Source organism: Caloenas nicobarica, chromosome 12, assembly GCF_036013445.1.
Source record: "Caloenas nicobarica isolate bCalNic1 chromosome 12, bCalNic1.hap1, whole genome shotgun sequence".
Taxonomy (NCBI): Eukaryota; Metazoa; Chordata; class Aves; order Columbiformes; family Columbidae; genus Caloenas; species Caloenas nicobarica.
The window spans coordinates 4,050,013-4,072,325 of record NC_088256.1 but is presented as its reverse complement, the minus strand read 5'-3'; positions in this window follow the sequence as shown (position 1 = coordinate 4,072,325).

Below are 22,313 nucleotides of genomic sequence, written 5' to 3'. Positions count from 1 at the left end.
TCCCTAAGTGCACTGGACCGTATGGGCCCTGCAGCTGCAGGCATTACCGAGCTTGCTATTGTCTAGTTGCTCAGAATGGTGTTTTTTCACCGTTAGAACAGTTTGCTTTGGCTTGCTGATGAGTAGATATCTGTGGAAATCGATGGTGCCTAGCCAAAGGCCTATTTTTGTCCTGAATCAATATAGCTTTGCAAGCGCAGGTCCAGGATCAACAGAGATTCATGGAAACTTTTGCTATGCACCTACCAGCAAGGGCTTTGTACTCTCCAGAAATTGCTTTGTCTTTCTAATCTGGATGTTCCGAATAAAGCACAAACCAGTTAAGGGGGGAGAGGAGGGGGATATTAAATCTGTGCAATATTTCTGGAACAAATGAGACATTCTGGCACCTACAGTATAATCCTTATTGAACTTTTCCCCACTTCAGCTCAAGCACAGGTGTGCAGTCAAGACACAGCTGCTACCAGATGGCTTTAAATTTTCAGAGCTGTTAAAGAAGAATTCAGAATAACACAGGGAGAAAAGACATCCATCCACTTTCATAACTACAGAAAAAAGATTCTGTGTTATGATTGGAACTTTTTTCTATTTTAATGCAGAATTGCTTTAAAATAAAGGTGAAAACTTACCTCAGTGGGGAAAGTTAGACATAAAGAAATGAACTGACTTGTCCTGCAAAGCACATAGCTGCTGGGATAAAGTTGGGAGAGCAACCTAGGCCTTCCACGGTCTTTCCATAATCACCAGCAGATAACTGATTCTTGCAGGCTGATCAAGCAGGTTGGTCCAACCAGGCAGCTGCAAGTCCTGAACCCCAAAGCATCTTCCAGGCAGCATTGCCTGCTTGTGGATGGAAATGGCTCAGGAGTCTCTACGTTGTTTACCTGTCCTGCTGCTGACACAGGAATTATTATTTACTCTAGATAAGGTGTGAGGTCTTATATCATAGCACCTGGTTTTATCCAGTGAAAAACAAATGCTTAGAGAAAAATATTGCATTATTATTTTAGGGATACTTTTCCCAAACTTTCTCCCAAGAACTTGACGTTCAAGAACTGCTTCAGACGGATTGTACTTTGAAACCCTCTGAATTTCTTTCATTAACTCGCCTGATCTTCCCTTGAACCTCTACGAACTTCTGGCATAGACAGTATCTTGTAGCAAAGTGTTCCGCTGCTTAACTGTAGGTTGTGTACTGTGAAACTGAGGAGCTGTGTGCAATTGAGAAGTACCGATACTTTTAACGGGAGCCTAAATTCCTGTTTCTGAGCGTGCTGGAAAAACTTTTTGGCAAGTTGAGAACCCCGTTGCTCTTTTTGCACGAGCTGTCTTGGGAGCCATAAACAAAGTGTTCTGAGATATATATATGTATATATATTTACTATGTTTTATTCTTTCTTTTTTGACCTATAGCCATGCTGAGAGAACACTTATCAGAGTTAACCATGGACAAACTGTTTTGTTAACGCTTGTGTTTTCCTTATAAGTGAAGCAGGAAAAGCATTTGTTCTTTCCTCTTATACATGGAATATGGGAAAAGTGAGAGAACAGTTTCTCACCTGTTGAAGCTGCTCCACTTTGCATAAAAAATGAAGGTTCCCTGTGTTGTGTAGAGTGGCCGCGCCTCTAGTTTTGTCGCTGGGCTCTCACGTGAGGTGAGGTTGGCGTTCCAGCCCCTACCGGCAGCACCATTTGTGTTTAGTTACAAGGCCTGTTCGCCTGCCCTGGGAGGTAGGGGAGAGGGATGCAAAACTTTCTGCTACAGTTTCCTGTACAACTATTTTTTTTGAAAGAAGGTGGTGAACCTCTGAGAACTCTTGGGAATTAATATAATGATGTATTTTTTCTAGTAGCAGATAGAGTTGAGTATCCTCTGGTAATAATATTTTCTCTCTCTAGAATAATTAGTTGTAATATCTTTCTAAAAATATACTCGATCATCCCAGATTTACCTGCTGTAGCAGAATCTGAAGCCTTACAATGGAGAGGAAATAATAGCATTTTCTTGATTCTCTTTGACCTCCTTGCTCTGTGCCATTGGAGATTATTATTATCAGTGTTTTCTCAGTAATTCTGTTAAACAGCATTTCCAACAAAACTGATTCTTGGCATTTCCTACAGACTTTGCCAGAACTGACTCAATATGGCTCATGTTTCATACAGTGGAACTTATGGCATGGTAATTTTTTTTTTTTTTTCCTAGAGAACTTGAAATTAGTCAGACATTTGAAAAAAGATGGTGACGCGTCTAATGTTTCTCAGGTGAATATTCTGGCATGTCATCTGTTCCAAACTGCTCAGCCTCAATAGGCCAGGTTTATCTTAATTGGATGATTTTGTCAGGAGCCTAACCTCCACCAACTGGGTGTTCAACCTGGGATTATTTTATTTTTTGAGCGTGATATCTACTTCTGTTATCAAAATGGAGATTATAAACTCACAGTTGCCCTAATAGAGGAAAGATGGGTAGAGAAAACCACTGAGAAGCGGGCACAGGACAGCAGGTGAAGAATGGGCTGTAGCTGGGGTCGTGTTATTTGATAGAGTCATCTTCAGAGGGCAGAGGCGACTTTTGAAATATCTCAGATTGCCATGATCAGTGAAGGTTGTCTGAGAACCACTATGTTGGGAAGTGCTGTTTCAGCATGTTTTGCATCTCTTTCCAAGTCACCAAAATCAGAAGAGTTATTTTGGAAAGACTCCCCAAATGTGTATGGACAACTGCTGTTGCTGCAGCTGCACTGTAAGGTAAAGCATGGGCATGGGAGTACCTAAACAGGGGGGTATGAAACTTTAAATGGAAAAACAAAAATTTAAATAAACTATATCCCCAGAGATAGAGATGCTATAAAGAGCATAAGATGTATTTTCCAGACTCCATCGCTTTGCTACCATGTTGAGTTGGATCTGACTCTCTCACTGAAGAGCTGCTAAACTTTTCATATCCTTTGTCAAGGCTGTCCTTATCAAAATATCTTCATTTATGTGAAAATGAAATGGGTTTGCAGTGGGTAAGCTTGGTGAGAAATGGAGATAGAGCCACAAGTACTGGTTGTCAGTTGTGGTACATTTATTTTCAATGGTTGATTTTTTTTGTTTGTTTGTTTGTGTGTGGCTTTTTGTTTATGATTTGTTGGGTTGTTAAATAATTGTTGTCTGTTTGGTTTGCTTTGTTTGAATTTCAGATTGACTGGAAATGTATAGACTTTCCAAAGTTGTTCTAGTATTTCTGGAGAATACTTGTTTGTTTTGTCTTGCTGCGGGCAAATACTATTTCAGCTCTGTGTTAGTACTTGGACAAATGTGTTTCTGCGACTACGGCTTTTCTTCTTCCCTGGAACTGACTGGTTTCTGAAATTGAGCTTTAGAAGCTGATCATCTTGATAAGCTTCCCATTGAGTAAGGGAAAATGATACCCAAGGGGTTTGTTGATTGGTTGGTTTGGGGTTTTTTTAAATGATAATTTTGCTTCTGCCTTCTTTTTCTTGTGGTTCTGGCAGCTTTTCAAATTATTTGTAACTGGGGGGAAAAGCATCTTATCTTCAGTTGGACAATACAGGGGGGAAAAGAAATCTGAATTCTTATACACTGCAGTTATCTCTTAGGGAAGTCTCTACAGTATCAAAAGGATTTGCCTCCCCCCTGGAATGCATCAAATTACTTCTCATAACTCTGAAATTGTTATTATTCACCTCTGTTACTGGAGATCAGTGGGAACATTATGTTTCCTGGTGCCCAGCACTCTGGGTTTTCGTGGAAAGAGGGCAAATGCTTTCATTTTTCCAATTTTTAAAGCTTTTTTGGACATAGCAGCTGGCAGAAATTGTCTTTTTTTTTTTTTTCCATATGAGTATTTGATTTGGCACAGAATAGTCTGGCTGGAATTGCTTTCTATTAGAAGTATTCCTCCAAAGAGATATAAACATGTGATTTATTAATCGCTGGTATTTTAAGAGATGAATTTCTGCCTTTTTTCTTCTTGTTCAGCATGTGGACAAGGTTTACTTATTGTCACTGTTGAGGCTGGAATTAATATGATTAAATATGGAATTAGCTCAGGCTTGGGTAGATTCTGAAGCTGGGTTGATCCAGATGTTAACAGTAACTGGTATCGTAAGAGTTGCAAAAATTTGGCAAGTCGATCCTGTTCATATGTAGACGGATTTTAGCAAACTCCTGGTATCCCAGTGATGCAGAACAGTGGGAACCAGAGAAAGTTCAGTACCTGGTTTTTTGGTACTAATTCATCACACCTTTTACCTGACGTTTGTAGCAGATCTGATCACTGTTCCACTTCCTGAGGGGAACTGATGCCTGTGGCTTTATTTTTAAACATGTAGGCTTATTCTCCTACCTGATTTTATCTGCTTAATATTCAGTATGGGGAAGAGAGATCGCTCTTTAAGTGGTGGGTTTTGTTTGAGATTTTTCTCCTTTCTGGGTCAATCTGTAAAAGTCAGTTTTGTTCCTCTTATTCCATTATGTGCATATACTACGTTGTCCAAATACCAGGTATCCAGGTAGTCTCAAAGTGCTTGGAAGGAGTTTTTTCTAGGATGATTCACTGCGTGTAAAAAGAAATATGTATGTGGGGAAATTTTAGGTGTCCCTAGTTTTCTATTAGAGTTAATGACCTATTTCTGGCCCTGGGAGAAGCTACTATAGGTCTTGCATATCTTTGGAACAAGATTTGGCTCTAGCTTAGCAATGAAAGCTTAAATTTTATGTTCTCAAATCAGAAAGCTTAGGCCTTGGCTTCGTGTAGCCCCGTAGGCCTCATACCATAGTGATAGCAAATATTTGCTTCAAATTGTGATTCTCTGATTCTGTGTCTGTGCTCAGTGCTCAAGACTGGCACAGATCCTATTTTGATTCAGGTTTTTCTGAAGCTCCCAAAAAAAAGGCACAAAAGAGGCAGAAGAAAAGCAAGGTATTCACATTTACAGAAGCGATAAAGCTGCATAATCCTGATGGGAAGTTCTGGAAAAAGTTTGCCTTCAGTTCAGCTGGAATTTGGGAGCGCGAATTGAGCTTCACACACTTCCAGTTCTTACCCACCATGCATTTCATCCTACATGTGATGCTTTTCTTTGCATTGGTACTTCTTAAGAACCGTTTTATGCACTGGCAGGTAAGCTGCAGCCTCAAAATCATCCAGCTTTTATTTATGTCGTTTAAATTTTGTGTGTCTTGTTTTGGTTTGGTTTTTTCCCTCTTGTTTTCTCTCCAGCATACCAGTCTTGATGGCAATTTTAGGATAGTTCTCGCTAGGTTAAGCTGGGAGTGTGTCACAGAACACTATGGTGCATCCACACGGCTTCCATAAGGGCAAACTTCTTTGCATTTACAGCGTTTCCATTTTTTCCTTTGAGTCACTCACTCAACACTACTCTGAGGTGGGAAGTTTTTTGTTGATGAGAAAATGTAAATAGGAAAGTAAAAGAACTCTTATCCAAGGTCAGAACAGTAGTTATGATCAAAACCGCAGGCTTTTCTGAATTCCATTCTTGGGTTACTATATTGAACTTTTGTCTGTTGTGCTGTGTGTTGCTTACACTGTTGAGGCAGTAACATGTTGAAAAAGTCTAGTTCTTAACTGATTTCATTCTGATATCTCCTGTGGCAACATCCTTTTATTGTCTAGAAAGTATTCCCCAACTTGGGATCCACCGACTGTGGAAATAACACTTCTATAACACGTATTATTGTTATTAAAAACCACTGAGTTAAGATAATGGAAGTGACTTGTATGTGTAATGTTTTTTCTTGCTGCGGACTTGGGCCTAAGAAAACTATTGACCTGGACACTCGCTGACCAGCTTTTCTGAGGATTCAGTACAGGGTCTTTCATGACATTTTGGGTGTACCTCAAATTCTTGCCAAACCCTTTGGAACACTTCAAAAGAACGTTGATTGTGTGCAGTCCTCTGCAGCAGGAGGTGCCAAAAATATAAAGGTCTTTTTTAATATTTTCCACAACGTTGCAGAGCTATTAATGTAAATTACAAAAAGATTTTTTGATTATCAAGGCAAGCTACAAAAAGGGAAAATGTGGTGTAATCCATATAAATCACTCGACTAAACCACGCACAATAAATCCAGCGTTGGTGAAGCGAAGTTCCTCTATCTGGCACCACGGTTTGCTCTTTACAATAAACGTTGACTTTCCTCATTTGACAGTTGGTGTTTGCCATGGACCCTCTTTGCCTTTGTTCACATCCTTGTTATCTGTAGCTATGCAGCACTCCGACTTTGGCATTATAAAAAACCTCAAAACTAAAAATTGGAAAACAATAGGAAAGTTGCCACAGAAACAGTTAAATATTTGACCCTGTTTACTGCCAGCTTAGATAAAAATCAGATTTATTTCCTTGTGAAGAAAAATTCTTCAACACGTTATATGTGCGCTGACAGTCATAGGTTTATTGCAGCCCGTTGGAATAAGGGATTTCACATGTGTTGCCATGGAGGGAACGTTTTAACCATTTGCTCCTGTTTCACATCTGTTTTCTTTACCAACTCGGTGCTCGTGTGAATTTCCCAGCTGCAGATGGTATTTCCTAGGCCAAGAAGAACCCAGGCACCATTGCCTCCTTCCATATGTCCAAATTAGTTTCAGCCGAGATCTGCAAGGTGTTTTCTCCTGCCCGGGGTGCCCTCCGTAACGACCGAGTGGGGCTCAGCCCCATGGTCCCTCCCACAGAAGGCTGACTTGGCTGGGAACCCACTGCGCTGGGTTACTGGTGCAGCCTGGGAGAGCTGAAATGTATAGGTTTTGTAGACCTTATAGAAAACCCGTTGGCTTTTCTTCTGTAAAAATCTGTTATTATAAATGGACACCTGTCTTTCACTGTGCTCTACGCAGTTGATTTAGGATCGTCTAATAACAAATACTAATTAAGAACTAAGGGTTTTGTTGTGAGTGTTCCATTAGGAATGAAATCTGTTCCTGGGAGTGTTTCTTTGATCCATTTCTGGTTAAGAGTTGGATGGTCCTGTTTCTGCGGTGGTGAAGCAGTCTTTCTGCTCAGAAGACTCTGCTTTGTTCTCTATCCCATGCAGAACACCCTCCAATGGGCATAGCTGAGAGAAGGACATATAGTTTGTAGATGTGATCAAGCACTCTGTGCTATATGAATTTTAAGAGCTCTAGTGATTACTGTATTGCTGAAGTTTTGAATGCTTGGGAACTGAAGAATTCAACATACTTGCCAGTTGGAGGCAGGTTTATCCAGGTTTATCCAGGACTGAAATGGGGACAGGTGACTCATAAATAAAGACCTATGCACTGTGCTAATTTCATTTTTGTTGTTGCTCTATTATTCTTTTAATGATTGATTTGAAGGAACTGTCTTCAAATTACAGATATTATTTGGTTTACTCAATATTTTTATAGTAGGATCTTAGGATAAAAGGTGCTATACAAGTATTACTGTTCTCCTCTGTTTTGTACATGGAGATCACTGCAGGTGACTCTGGCTGTCTCATCTGCAGCTCTTTTCCACTCTGCTGCTTATACCTGTCCAAGATTCTGAGTGGTGATACTTAGAAATGCAAACAGTGCTTAGTGTGTCAAGCTGCTCAGCAGAGAAAAATAGAGGGTCAGTCCATGTGTAGAAGGCTCAAGAAAATTGCTTTTCTTTCCCTTTTAGCTAAGTCCTGTCTCCCCGTTCATCCTAAGCTTATCTCATAACTTCAAGTTATCCGCTGATGCTATATACAGAGTTTTCAGGCTTTTTTCTCTCTTCCCCCATCCCAGAATCGAACCCAACTACCTGTAGCTGCATAGCACTAGACTGTGTAATTAATAACTGTTAAAATATTTTAATTCATAATTGATAAGAAAAGGTAGAATTCCTGTATTCACATCTATGTGGATATATTTTGTTCTGAGCTGTACCTGTAAGTGTCCTTAGGAAAACCTAAAATAAATGAGGCACTGGTATGGAATAGACGTGTTATCCCTTCAAGAGTTAGATATCTTTCTCATGTGTTTTCAGTTCTTGAGTCTTTCCACATGATCCTGTGCCGCTGATGGAAGAGCAGAATAAGTTGGCTGTTACACTGTGTCCTGCACAGTGCTGTTGCTTGACAAGCGCCACTACCCTGTGACGCCAGCTGAAGGATTCGGACAGTGAATCAATGCGGTCAAACTGATTCTAGTTTTCATGGCGGAAGTCTAGTGTATCAGATGTGACTGACTGATGATATTACAAAACATCAGTAGGTGAGCCACAGATGGTTCAGAGTTTTGTTTCAGAAAAGTGCTCAAAAATCTGACAAAAGATGAGAGTTCCAGTACTGTCCAGGTCTCTTGGTTGCACAAAACTAGGTTATGAGGAGAATATTTTTCATGTAACTCTGGATTCAAAGTGCTGTGAGCCTTGCCTGTGATCCCACATAGACACAACCGAGCAAACTCCAGTCTGCAGGGCACGGTCACCACCTGCCATGGGTCCAGAGCAGCGCGGATGCGTCCTCAGTGAGCAAAGCCTCTGCAACTGGATTTCTGTGAATGACGAGACCAACTTGATTAAAGCCAACTGATGCAGGTCAAGGGACACCGCAGTCAGCTGTATTTATGACTTAAACTTTGATTTAAGAAAATAACATTGTCAGAACCTTACTCTGGAGTTGCTGTAATCTCCACTGAGGAAGCCATCTTCATATAAAGTTGCGTTTGTCACTCTAGCTATAGTATACATGGCTATTTACAGTCAGGTGTTGCTGTGTGCAGGATATGAATATACCATCTATTTCTGTTTTGGCTTACATCTGCTATAACACTGGCTTAAGTAATGCCATTTTAACCATTCTGAAAATACCGTGTGACAGAATACTGTTTAACATTAGTGTCTCCAGCCCAGCTATGAGGTTTTTATCTGTGTTGCTCTGATCAGACTCCTCCTGTGGTGTCAGCAAGCTGCTGGATGCAGGTGCACGCTGGTGTTGAATTTTCCAGTTAATTGTCAAGCTCCACAGCCACCTCTCCATCTGGCTCAGCCGGCAGGCACTGCTCAACGGAGACGCACGGCACGAACACCAGCGTTCGACGGGCCAGAAGTGAGATGTGTTGGCAGAGATGCGCTGGAATCCAAGGGTGTTCACACAGCAAGATTTGAGTGGCTTGACCTTGCTGCGTGCAGGGAAAATTGCCCTTTCTTTCTGTCTGGCATGAACCAGTGCATCATTTTGGTGTGCTAAAGCTGGTAAAGGCCACGTACGTGGTAGGAGGAGGAGGAGAAGGGTTGAGACTGGCAGGCAGAAGTGTTAATGATTGTAATCCTGTTGCACTGACTCACTCGGTGACCTCGGTTTAATCACTCAACCTCTCGCTAGTTAGCTACAGCTGTGAAAATGGGCAAATGCCGTACTTCATCAGCCTCCAGATGCTGAATTGGAGCTGAGTTTTCTTGGGGAAGCTGTTCATACAGAATGTTCATTTCTGTCCTAAGTCGAAAGAAAAATGGTTGAAGGTGTCTGGTTAACTTGTTGGTAGTTTGTTAGGGAGTTGTGTTGTCTGAATGTGATATTGACAGTATTGTGATGTGTACTTATAAAATGTATGTTAAACTTTTATTTTGCTAACTGTAGTGTTTTGAAAAGCAACACATGAGGTTCTTCTTATTCAAACTTTCTCCAAAAGGGCAAGTATATAGAACAAAAAGTTATAAAGCAATTCCATTTGACAGCTGCTTGTATGTCCCTTATTATAGTGTTTGAACTGTGACAGATCCTTGTATGAAAGACATGTGTTTTATTTATAGATATTTGAAATTAGTTACTCATGTGTTATGGGGGACAATGAATACCAAGGGCTTCAGGCCAATACAAGAACTTTCTGTAGTGCGAACGAAGGCTGCTTTGTTTTGGTTCTGAAGTATTTTTTGAATAATTGTGGTCTGGAAAACCAAGTACACGTTGAGTCCATTGCTGTATTTCAACTGTGAATTTGATTTTCAGATGAGAGCACATAAACTGGCATGTGGACTCTGGCCTTTAAATGATTAAATAGTCCTTTCAGAGAGCTAAGATGCGAGATGAAGACAACTTGAATGTAGGTTTAAAAGTTAAAGTATACATTGCGATGAAGGCACGCACTGAAAAACTCGAGTTAAGGTGTAAAATAATCAGCATTCACAATAATCTGACCTGAAACCCTGACTCTTTGTTGATTAAATTTGGATCCAAATTCACCTTTAAATGAACATCCTAAAAGCACAGCATATAGTGCATGATGATTTCGGCTTATTGTCATTTTTATCTGGGTGTGTTTGTGTACAGACTGTGCCTCAATCTAGAAACATTTCCCCTGCAGAAAGTCCTGTGTCTGAAGCTGTACGTGGTGTCGTGTGGTGGGAGATGCTTTACCTGGTGCATAATACTTGCTAACAGTCACATTACATCCAGTCGGTAAGGGTGCGAGTCGGGGCTATGTCCTCAGGCAGGCTTCTTTTAAACACTCTTCTTTGTGCCAAATTTCCAGGCGTTTTTCCCCTTCTAATGAACGCATGTGTTTTAGAGCGGAGACCTTTCTAGCCCTTCTCTCCCCTTCCCCCAGTTCTGCACCTTTTGCAGGGCTGTGTGTTGCAAGGGGGTTTTACTCAAATGTTGCTCTGAAGAGTTTCAGAAAACCTGTCAAAATGATTAAGAGTCTGAAATTCTATATTTCATTAATGTTTTTTAAGCATTTTATTCAACAGACAATATAATATGAAATATAACAAAAAAAAATCAAATGCTGGCTCTTACATAGCACTTCTTGAGGGGCTGCTGTCACTTTATTGAAAGCAAATATTTTGAGAAGTGTGTCTAGCTTTGCAATCTGAGGCAGAAAACTGAAATAGTCTGTGCTGGGGTCAAATCATTTGTTAATAAACTGAGAACATTTATAGTTTTCATTCTCCATTAGAAGGTTTTCTTGGGCAGATTTGACTGTAAACCCATGCAGTTTATTTAAAAAGGACTTCAAGACCATCTGGGATTTTGAAGTTTGGGGTTTTAAAATATTTCGTTCCGTACAGTGATGAGCAAGAAACTTCTTTGGAAAGGCTTCATGTTGGCTACAATGGCAGGGCCCTCCAGCACTTAAAGGGAAACTGATTCATTTAATAATTTTACCCAAGTGAGGAAAAAAACATAGCACTAGTAAAATAACAAAAGAAACCCCTGCCTGAATATTAATGACTTGGGGTAATATAGGACAATGAGAAATAAGGTGGATGGTTCCAAATAAGGAATATAAGACACGAACTGAGCAGATTTTCAGAACCTATTTATACTTGATTTTCTTCCCTACCGATTTGCGGTTTTAACCTTTTAATTTGGGGTCAGAACTAAAGATGCTGAACCCCCGGAGAATCACTGTGGTGAGCTCTGTGTTCTTATAATTGTTTGTTTCTTTATGCTTTAACTCACAGTCCGCCAGAGATGATGACAGGATGTAGTTCATTTTGTTTGGTTCACTGGAGATTGTTACAAATAAATTCATGCTATGCCTGAAGGTGGTTTTATACCCTGCCTTTCTGGCTATCCTGCTCTCTTAACATCGACTGAATCTCAGCAGAAGAGGATGGATGGGTTCTGGAGGCATTTTGCCCACTGAATAAGTAGAACCAAACTACACCTGGTTTCCTTCCAGCACTTTCAGCTCACCTGTTCTTGAAAGCCCCAGTGATGCCATTCCAACCTAATATCAGCAATTTAGTTAATTAAGCCAGAACCGTTAGATAAATTCTTACATGTCTAATCTCAATATTTTGTGATGAAATCCAGTCCTCTTTCTTCTAATCCTACTCATCAATACTTATCCTTTTTGCAGCAGCCCTGTGCTGTACCTGAAGACAGTTATCCCCTCTCCCTCCACAGACCGTATGAGATTGGATATTCTTTTTCAGCTTGGCGACTCAAGGGAATTAAGTTTCTGTAAGTTTAGTGGAAAAGAGGAGTTGAATAAAGGAAAGATGTGTGAATTGGTGCTCTTACAAACACAGAATTGAAACGTTACATGTTCTGAGGTGGTGTCTTGCCTGGCTCACAGTCACCAGCCAGTTGGGCAGGATCAGTGGTGGTAGGAAGGTAGGAAAGCGGCCTGGGTGGGAGCTGGAGAGCTTGGGGGACAGGAGTGCGGGAAGGAGGGGAAGGGGGTGCTGAAACGAGGACTGTCTTAGAGAAAATAAACGCTGACATTATGGTGGTGGAGGGAATAGGACTAAAGGAGAATAGTATTTTTTTTTTCATTTCATTGTTCACTGAACTGTTGATGTTAAGACTTGTTTTGAGCAGGCGTGGGAGTCTGGGATGCATCCGAGGACCCAAAATTCCTGAACTTTCCTTAAGGTCATTTTGTAGTGTGAGCCAGTCTCATTATTTTATGATGAGATGTAAATTATTTGGAGAACGTATTGAACTGAGCAAGTTTTGTTCCATGTTCTGCTGCTGGAATGAGAAGAAAGAGATCTTTGTATCAGGATTTTCACGATTAAATTGGTGATAATTATCTGTATTTCGAAATACATGAGTGAAGAACACTATATATATACTGAGTTATCAGTTTATATCTTTTATTAGAGGAGGGGAAAATGTTGAATATCCTACAGAACCATTATATAAAGAAAAAAAAGGGTGCAATTTGCCTAACAAAACAATACCATGTCTCTACAACCAAGATCTTGGTACCTTGCTCTTACGTGAGATAAGATGCCAATCTAAGCATTTCAGCAAGTATATGATTTATACTCAGGGGTTTTTGTGCTGGAAAAGTATGATGATCTCTAGAGGAAAAAATCAGACTTGTCATACGAACTTACTTCAGCACAACGGTCAGTCAAGAGAAACATTAGAGAAGTGTGTGTATGAAAGGGAGACTCACTGCCAGGATTTACTTACAGTGACTTTGTTCATCTGTGATTTCCATTGCACTTTCTGTTTTGATAGAATGTCTTCATAAATGGCTCTAAGCTCCAGTCTGGGTTTAGCTAGCATTGTTTAGTACATAGGTTGCCAGGCTGCCAAGAGCCGTGAGACATTACTGCCTGTGCTGTCTTTTGATGGTCCCTTTCGAAGTTCTCATTTAATCCATTGCAATCTCTCCACCCTTTGTGTATCAGAGGTAACAGTTGTTGATTTATTACACTAAATCCATGTGAGAAAGCTTGATACACAGACATTACTCTTGTTTCCTCAGTCAAAAGCAGTGATGTTGGTTTTTTTCTTTTTCTTTTTTCCATGATTTTATGGCTTCTGAAGGAGCTATTCTGAAATAAAGCTTAATATCATTGGAAACAGAATTTGCTTGAGATGCTTCTTGAGAATCCATAGTTGGCACTATTGACTGACCAGGTTGATGCAAAGAGTTTTAATTGGAAGAATGTTGATAAGTTGTTAAAAGCTGGGGGAAAGACAGTGGCAGCTGAAAAAAGCGAATGTGGCATTTCTGAGTTGCACATAGTCTTCAAAGTGATGTTTCAACAAAAACTTCTGGAAAGATTATTTTTTTTTTCAATAAAACAGTCTACATGACTCCATGGAAATAATGACACGTAGGTTTGTGCCAGAGCAGATTGATAGTGGAAGGGTGGAAAAAGTGCAGGAAACTTTGTTCTTGTTAAATGGTAAATTAAATGGTGTTGCTTGCCTGTTAAATAGCAGACATACCTGCTGGAAACAGTTCCATGAGGAGATCCGCAGTCAGGAGTCAGAGTATTTCCTTCCAAGGTAAAGGCTTTTCACAAATGACTCTGTAAGAACCCCCAGTGCAGCTGAACAGTTTGTAACCAAGAGGTTCGTGCTAGCACAGCCAGTCAGTTTAAGTATTTATAAGTAGGTAATGAAACTTCCAGATTTTTTTTTTTTCACATTTGTCACAGGCAAGGAAAGAATGTGCAAAATGTGTTTCTAAATGATTTTGGAAAACAATCCCAACAAACCTAACCATGGCAAACAGCGACACGGCTGAGGTCAGGAGTTGGGCTTCATTGTTCTGCATTTTCTGTTTAAACCACTAAACCATCCTCCCAAAGAATGCTAACAAGCCATATGTTTGACTTCTGTATTCCTGATTATAGGATGCACGGTGTGAGTCCATTTATGATATAGGGAAGAGCAGCAGATGAACTGAGCAAATTAAATTACCTGGAATTTTACCAGAAGAGGGAAACAACTTTCTGTGAATTTTTGGGGAGCTCTGCCCTATTTGAAGAGGGCACATGTCAGAACGCGGGTGTTTGGTTTGTGGTTTCCTGCCCTAGAGCTTCCCGGTTTGATCTGGGAGTGCATGCTAGACACGTTCCATATGATTTTAACCCAGAGGGATATCAAAATGTCCATCCTGCCCCGTGCTCGCTGAAAGGGAGAGACGACACGGGCTGCACAGCCCATGGCGTGCTCAAGGAATGATTCAGGAGCTTGTGATCCATTGGAAAGCAAGCACTGGAAAGACTGAGAGTCCCGGGTGTAAATATCAACTGTTACACTGAGAACTTATGCGGTTCACTGTTAATCATTCACACACTTGCTCTGTTGTCCCACTCCTGTTTCTTTTTCCATTGTCCACCAGTTAGTACAGACTGGATGCTGGGGTAGGTAGGCTTTTGGTCTGAACAAGTAAAGCTGTCCCTTATTTATTTATTTATTTATTTATTTATTTAAAATTCTGTCCTTCACTTTCTGTATGTATGTACTTGCCAATCAATTTATTATTTTAAATTAGACAGGATTATTGTGGTTTGAATGTGAAAAAGTGTCTAAAGCACTAGTAAATAATTCTTATGAAATTTTGACGCTCAGGTGGTGCAATGCTCCCTTCACATACATGCATTCCCTCTGGTAGAAGTCCAGTCTGCAAATCCTATGGCTTCACTGAAATAAACAAATAAAATTTATAGAGAAAAAACATACATGGTCTTCATACTACAAACTCTGAACATCAGGTATACTTTGAAATGGAAATTCCATCAGTGTGTCCTGCAGCATCTGCAGGTGGCCTGTGGAAGTAAATTCCTTTGGAAAATAAGTTGTATTTTGAATACAAAACTGAAATAGAAGTCTATTTTTACATGGCAATTCTGGAACTCGATGTCTTTTTCTTGCAAGTGGTTATTAATAACAATAAAAATATGAGGCTTTCAGTCCCGTAAGAATGTTGCTCCTTAAGAGCAATTTTAAGGTGTTCGTGTACCTTGTAGTAAATGGAAAGGCATTGCACAATTTGAGTGTGAGGCCTGAGGGAATGCGCAAAACTAAACTCAGCTGAATTCTGACATCGAATGTCTGAGAAAATGTATCAGAGAATCAAAGCGATGCTGTGAAACCATGGCTTCTGGAACTCTGCCAGTCTTTGTTTTCCTGCCCAGATATTTCAATACACCAGATACCGATTCCAGGATCTGATTGTCGTGGTTGCTCAGGAAAAGGGTTTATTCTCACCTTGACTCTGCAGCTGTGTAGTTTCACTAACTTCACCAGAATTTGCTACTGGTGAGTAGTTGTTTCTGATTGCATTTATTTCCAGATCTGAACTGAAAACAGTGGACTAGTGGAACCTGAAGGGGCAAGCAATTGTGATATGACCCCTCCTGTTGAACCATCTTATTTATTGAGTCTGAAAAAGGCAATAGTGTTCCACTCCCTTGAAATTATAAACTTAGTAATGTGGCACAAACATAGATAGCAACTGTTCTTTCCTGTTCCTCACTGTGGGGAACAAAATGAAGCTCAAGCCTTTAAGTCTTAGTGTTAATAGTCTGAACCCCAAAAGGGGAAAACCAAGCCGTGTCTTAAGGATGATGCATCTTTCCAGCAATGCACATTTTTCTTTTCCACTAATAAACGTCTGCTCCACTGTGAGGCTTTTCTCTGAACATTTGGAAATATTTTAATGCCCTCAAAATTGCAGATTTCTCTTAACAGGCTGTGCTTTCCTCCTGCTTCGGTATCCTCGCACCTGTTTTGCCTTTGGCACTAGCACTGGATAATGAGGTTACCTAATGTGTTGACTGCTGGCTCCAAGCTCTCTAATAGTCCAGCAGGACGCCTTTCCTGCATTCGGTTGGGGTTTTTTGGTGGGCACAGGGGAGAGATGATGTATAAGGAGTCCTACCTTCTATAAACCTTTGTATGACTATGGTATTGTTTTGAGATGAATTTTTGATATATCGTGAATTGAAGGAGAGATGTGTCTGCTTGCAGGAGGAAAATGTGCCTGTCTTGGCTTTGGCAGGGCGCAGGATTTTCTGTGGAAGGTGAGGTGCTCCGGGTCTCATATTATCATTTTTCCTACCAATAGCAGCAAGCTGTGCTCTTGGACATAAGTCAGCTCCCTGATGAAAGTGGTCACAGCTGGGGAAATTGCCTGTAAAATGATGTGCAACCTTCTTAGTGGGAAGGACAAATGCAAACTCTCTATCTTGTTTCTACTCAGATTTAGTAAATCCAGTAGTAACCACTTATTTTGAAAACACCTTTTTCTGAAAGATCTCATCTTACAGTTGTTGATGAATTTGTCTAGTGTGTTTTAATTATTTTTTTTTTAAATTTTGCACACAGTCCCTACACTTTTGAAGTCCTATAGTCTGTCTCTCTTAGGTGCTACACCTGATGTACAGAAGGAAGTATATGAAAAGACCTGCAAACCAAACCTTATTGCTCTTTTGAAGGGCTTTTTAAGGTTCTTTCATTCCCACAAACTTGACAACAGTTTAAATGGCCAACTGTCATACTAATCAGATGGTCTCAGTCTATTTGCTTCTGGTCACCTTCCTATATCGCTGTGTTATTTCGTGTCTTGCTTTCGAAGTATGGAGAACCTACTTTTGGTTTGTAAATCTGGCACCACGACTTCCTCTAGAATTTCCTGGCTTGCTTGGTGCATGGAAACCAAATCCGTCTGCGATGTACCTCATTGTGTCACGGAAGCAGCTGCAGTGGGAATTTGGGCTCTTTGGCTGTACCCTGCCCGCTGCAGGTAGACTGACATCAATACAGGCTTTTTGTGAATGTTCAACCGAGGATTCAAGTTAGGGTCATTCTATTAAATCCCAATGCGATGCATATCATAAAGCACTTCAGTCCAACTGCAGAAATAGTCACATCTAACTTGCAGTGCTCGCTAAGTGAAATTCACCTTTCGTTTTCATCAGTGTTGATAAATCTGATGCAAAGGAAAAAAAATGCCAGTGTGTACATATATATTCTAAATTCGTTAGGGGATATATATTCTAAATTCCTTAGTACCAAATATGCATGATTTTGTAAAGTCTATGAAAATATTGGTTTAGTGCTTAGCAGTACATTCATCAAAACCACAAATGGCATGTTCAGAATTGTGGTGAAAGGAATTGTACGTATAGAAAGATAGGGAGTTCTTTAGGATGGGGGAGGTTCCTTCCTGCTGAAGTTCAGAAAGTTCCTGTTGAACAATCAGAAAGCTTTTTGACAAATTATCTCAAAGGTTTCATAAAGGATCAATTTTTAGACTTAAGGTCATAGCAGCTTAAATTCTTGAACTTCATTCCACACTTCAACAGCATAACTGGAAGTAGAATTCAGCTTTATTTATATTTCCTAATATGAGCATATTCTTATTTTTCAAAAAAGAAGGCAATTTTTTTTGTTGTTTTTTTAGAGGTTCTGCAAATTACATGAAAAAGCTTAGAAAGAAATCAACTCTATATGAGGTTCTGTGATTGTTGTTCAACTATTGTGAATTTCTCTTGCCCGGTGCAGCATTTAGATCCCTGATTCTTCTGGGCAAAATTTGGAGTTCTGATTTTGTGCCACCCTGTATCAAAACATTACTGTAGTTCTTAGAATTTGGTAAAAATGTAGGGAAAATTAAATCCATATGCTACCCCCTGAGGCAGACCTATATTCCCCCCAGTTACCCTGAGCTCCTGAATTTCATAAACCGCTTTTTTCCTTGTTAAAATGCATACCACATTTAAGTTAGATAAGGTCAAATGTTATTTAGTCCCCAGTGAAGATGTCAGAATTGACGTGTTTTACAGTGGAAATAGAGTTGTAGTGAGAGAATTACTGCTTGCTATTGCAGAACGGTGAGATGAGGCAGTTGTTTATATGGAGATATAATATGGCGAGAGAGTGATAACCCAGAGCTCTTTGATACTGTTGATGCTTTGTTCTGGATGGGCTCCCTGATTTTCTGAGGCTTTCGGTTTTTTTCTAGTTGTTATAAAAGTATTATTTTACTGAGAAAATGGTGCAGTTGTCTAGAATGAATGAGTTTGGTGTCTATAAGTGCTTGGTGGATACTATGCTCTAAGCTTAAGCAGGATTCCTGCCTGCTCTGCCATCTTCAGAGTTAGGAGAGAATTCGTGCAAAGGCTTCTTTACTGATGTTGTGTATAATTATAGTCACAGGTGCTTCTGTTACTAGGAGAGCAGAGTTGGGGCATGGATTCCTGTTCCTTTTAATGAAATTGTTAAGAAAAACTCCTTTCTCAGATTGTTTTACCTTGGATATGGATGCTTTGTCCAGGTAAAATTGAGCTTTGGGGGTTTTTAAACCTTTACCCAGATACTCAGGGTGGTAGCTCCATCCAGGCTGCTGGATGTCTGGGAATCCTGGCTGTGCTGCGTGTGCACACAGATCATCTCTGCAGCTTATCCACAGTGAGCCCAGCACTCCTGGGAGGTATCAGCCCTATTCACAATGGGCGAAAAGAAAAATATGCACGTATCTGGTAAGGTAGATGCATCCTGGAGCTCACATCTTGCTGCACATGTGTGTGTTTTGCCATGGCGGGGCAGAGGGGAGAAGCTCTCTTAACACACAAAAAGCACAAGAATGTCATCAGGTTGGGAGCTGGAATCACTTTTATGTCTGACTTAGTGGATTTTGACAATGCATTTCAGCCTCCCATGCTTTTTTCCTTCATGTCTGTAGTCTGTTTACAATATAGGATCTGTAGAGAAGGTCTGTTCCATAGTATAGACACAACGCCTAGCACAAGGAGGGAGGAGAGAGAAAGTCTTGATCTCAGTTTGGCCCTCTGGGAAATTTTGTACTGTAAATAGAAGTAATAAAAACTATCAGGTGATGACACTTTTTGGGCTGAATTTTTTTGAACTGGAGACCTAAAGGTGAAATCATCTGTATTGCATTACCCACCGCTGTGCTGTCCAGACGCTCCTAACTTTCCGTGCACTGACAGATTACCACTTGAGTAGCGCACTCTGTTGTGGAAAGACGGCTGCTTTGCCCACAAACAAAGCTGAACGTGTTGCTTTGGAAAGATGGTGGGACACTCTTTTTCATGAGCTGCCACTAATCCTGAAGGATTTCTTTGGCATTTATTTTGTTCAAAAGGAAAAATGAATTCCTTAATTTGAATGCTATAGCTTTTGTTTCTGTGTTTAATTCCCAAGGAACAGTAAGGATGTGGAGTAGTGTTTTTTCACAGATACAGTATTGAGAGCACAACAAGTCGACCACTCTGTGTAGCTGACAGCTGTTCACTCAGCCTGATGCTTATCTCTGAGAATTGTCTCTAGATTGTTTCCTCTCGTTATTACTTTTCTTTTTCCTACTAAGTGTTCCCACATTTCCTTTGCTGAGTCTATAAACCATTTCGCTGCTTCTGCCATCTCCTGTTCTTGTCTTCCTGTCCCTTTTTTGATAAATCTTATATTTATAGGATAGCCTCCGTTATGATGCATGAATCTTTGCTATCTAGTCCCCACATGGTACGTTAGCATATGTGTTTGTGCTAACGTGCTTTGGCCGAGAGTTGTCTTCTACTCATAACACCTCATTAGTAGGTGAGGCCATCGCTCTTCACGGTCATTTAAATCTCAGGTAAGACGAAGTCCCCTTCTCTAGAAGAACCCTATTTTCACCTGTCTTCTATTGGTCCGGCAGCCTCAGCATTTGAAAACTCCTGCTACGTCTCATCTGTTAAACAAATCTAAGCAGCTGTGCTGAGCCTACTTCTCTTACACGTAGTACAGCCTCAGCATTCACTAAAGATAATTCCTACACCATTAGGTCTATGAATTTTTATTGAGAGACACAGCTATTTGATTTTTTTTGTTTCCAGATACACTGCTGCAGTTAGAGGATGCTATCCATTTACAGCAACAATAATACTAACAACATACACTTCAAATATTTGGGAGTTGAAGGTTGCTTATGGATAGAACGGCCAGTGAGCTCTTCCATTTAGCTTCTGAAGCATTTTACTCATTATACTGTTAAGAGTTCAAACGACACTTCTGTAATGATTGAGTGGGGTTTTTTTTTCCACTGGAGAGCATAACCAAATGAAAACTTAGAATAATATTCTTAGGTTTTTTTCAATAGTTCAATAATTCTCTTTCTTTCAGATAATGGTCCTCTAACATAAAGCCTATACTTTACTGATGGAAAGATGGTGCAAAGAAATAATTTTGAAGATGATCCCTTAGTTTCTCCCCCCAGACCGAGCTATCTTTTCGATTCTAATAATCACATCCACAGGGCCATTGCTTCTCATAAAGTGGAATTTTGATTGAAAAAGTCTGACCCACGGAACGGTCTCAGTTAACTACACCTGTGCAATGCCAGGAGTAGCCCGGTTCTCCTTCCCGTAATTTCTAAATGACTGAGAAACACATAAATTCCTAGCCTTGACCTTTTTGCGCATTCCATACAATTTTGGCACAGGAACACAGTTGCCTCAAGCCCAGACTTGTGTTGCAGTGGAACAGATCATGGGCAGGAGAACGATGCAAATGTTCTGTGCACTTGCAATTTATATCCATTTCTTCAGGGACCATAAAGCAGGATTTTGTATGTTTTAATATACAACTTAACTTTTTCCCGTAAGCATGTAATTTCGAGGGAATTTGTGTCAGCTGGTTATTCATGCCTCTGAACATGCGTATTTGGATTGCATGTTGTTAACATTGGCCCTCTGGCTTAAAGTCTGGAGCTGTTACACATAAGGTTTGAACAGAGATATATAATAACAGAGACATATGGAACCTCGTTCCTGCATCCAGTTTCTTAGCAATTAGGAGAGAGAGATTTTTTTTTTTTTTTAGTTCATAAAACTTGGAGATGAAGAAAGTTGAACCTGCATGTTATCTAAATGGGAATTAAGTTCTTTCAGCTGAATGGAATTATAGAATACCAGTTAAAGGAAATTTCAACAATATATGATCAATCCGATTTTAAAACGATGACTCAAAATGTTTGGCTGCATAAGATGCAAATTCTTGAATTGCTTACTTTAAAGAGGCCAAAACCTTTGAAATTCAAATATTGAAGAGTGGGTTGGAGCAAGGTGTTGGAGGTATTTTTTTCCTTTTCCTTTGAAGAAAATAGCAGAGGTATTTATGAAAATAGGCTGCAGCAGTGATTGGGATAAATTGTTACATTTTTGCCTTAAAGAATGCAACTTAAAACTTTGACCCTTTTAAAAAAGAATTAAGTGGTGAAGTGGGTTTGCTATATCTTAACAGACTTCTGAACACAGAACTGGTTGCTGAACGATGAACAAAATTGCCGCCTGTGTATCTGCACCTGAAAGGATTTCCTTGGTTGCTGAGCAAAGCGAAAGCTCCATTTTAGCACTTTTTTGAGCTGATCCCTGGGTTGGTCTTGCTGCAGTCCTGACAGGGATGGACTGTACAGTGTGGTGATAAGCTGATATCGAATTATCATCATCAATGATGAGATGAGAAAAGATCTTTGACTCTGAGAATCATTTGGAGAATGATTTAGGATGGAAAAACTGGAACTCTCCTTAGTAAGGATATGCCTTTATAAGCAATAGATCCACATAGTAGATTCTTAGACAGCTGTGTGTCTCAAATGCAGCCAAGGCAATATTTACTTAACTTGGGATCATAGGAAACAGAGGTGAAGAGAATGAGTACGTCTACTGTGAGGAGAGGAAAACTTGACTGTAATTCTTGATCAGATTTCTGACAGGAAAGCTGAAGCTGTATAATAAAGAACTGATGTTTTGAATAACGTCAGACTTGATGGCTCTTGGCTAAATAGCAAGATCTGATTCCACTTCTTCGAAGGGGTGTTTGCTTCATTTAAGTAACCTTAAAAAGAGCAGCCCAGCAAATCCTTACTGCAGCAGCTGTGTTGTCAGACATTAACAGATAAAACTTTACAGTCTGTGATGTACTTGGATCATGAACATTCTTTGTCTGAAGCGAGAGGGAAATAGATTCGGGCCATCCCGATGGTAAACTTGAACGATGTTCCAGAAGCTTAAATTCACTTTGGGTGGAAAGTGTAGATTAAAATGAAGTGACATGAACAGGAACCTGTTATAGTGAAACTGTAAGAAACAGCA